Below are 1,407 nucleotides of genomic sequence, written 5' to 3'. Positions count from 1 at the left end.
TGCAGGATATATAATAAGGCATTGAACAAAATTATCAACATCACTAAATATTATTCTGAGTAAACCTCCGAAGAAGATCAGTATGCTTTAACCAATGTAGTGACCTGGAACGTTAATATATTTGCTAATCTAAAGAAGAAATCCTATGCGATTTTCCTCAGTAACTGTCGTGGGATTTTTTAAATGATCAATTGATGCAAATGACCTCTCTCTTGGCATTGTCATCTCGTTTAATGACCCCCTTAGGGAGATGTTTTCTTAAAATTGATAACATTTTGGTTTTCTAAGTTGTTGTTGTTTTTGTTGATTGTTACTTAAAGGCGTAAAACCCTCTGGTCATCAACGCCTATGGGATGATAAAAGTACAAAAAAAATTATTTAAAAAAAAATCGAAGAGGAGTTATAATTTATAAAGAAGTTGATGTGCTTTTAAGAATTCAAACATTAATGTAATTTTAGCTTCCTCATCTGTGAAAGCTTCTGATAAATTTGGGGTCAGTCCTATCCTGTTTATTATTGGCAAATAGTGAGTACATTCTTCAAAAATATGTCTAATCGTAAAAATGGACTGACAATATTTGCACGTTGGAGGTGGCAGTTTTCTGATCAGGTGAGAGTATGACCTGTTCTTAAGCGGGTTAGAGCAACTTCCTCCCTACGGCTGTTGCAATAGGATGTTGAGCATGATTTTACTGATCGCTTTATTTATTTTAATTTACTCGGAGAGCTTTCATCCCACTTGGCCTGCCATTTTTCTAAATTTTGCTATTTAAGGGGTGTACTGAGTTCTGAGCACTCCTACACCGAAAAGTATTCAAGTTAATTCTTGCATCTTTTTTGTACCAATTGGTGTACGATTTTAGGTCATTCAAAATAGTAAGTGATCTCAATTTTTTTTTCAGAAAGAATATTTAAAGCGAATACATTTTTTAAAAATATTTTTGATTAGAAACAGACATATAAAACTGGATTCTAGAATTCGTTTTAGAAATATTTGATGTATACGATTACTCATTAGCCATTTGAATGGAACCAATAGATGAATATTTATTTTTTTAAATTGGTTATACTCATACATAGAGAAATTATTACTGACGATTATTTGTTTACATGAAGTTTTTATTTCTTGGTAAACGTAAAGAATTCATCCTTTAATATTACCATTGAAGTATAAATTCCAGCAAAGACCAGAAGCCATATGGGGCCTAAGTTGAAGAAGATGGAACATTGGCTGGCTACTTCACTGTTGGACGAAGTTGCAGGGAACACCCTTGGGCTACGGGACATGCAAAGCTACACTTGTCATTGGTTTTATATTATTAATTTGTTATTGTCGGATTTAAGTAATCCGATTTTTGCCGTTGTTGTTTGAATTTATATAAAGTCGGGGTCGGGGGTCTCATTTCC

Source organism: Halyomorpha halys, unplaced genomic scaffold (genome assembly GCF_000696795.3).
Source record: "Halyomorpha halys isolate HHAL.00 unplaced genomic scaffold, Hhal_1.1 Scaffold1946.1, whole genome shotgun sequence".
Lineage (NCBI taxonomy): Eukaryota > Metazoa > Arthropoda > Insecta > Hemiptera > Pentatomidae > Halyomorpha > Halyomorpha halys.
Note: the sequence above shows the minus strand (reverse complement) of the source record.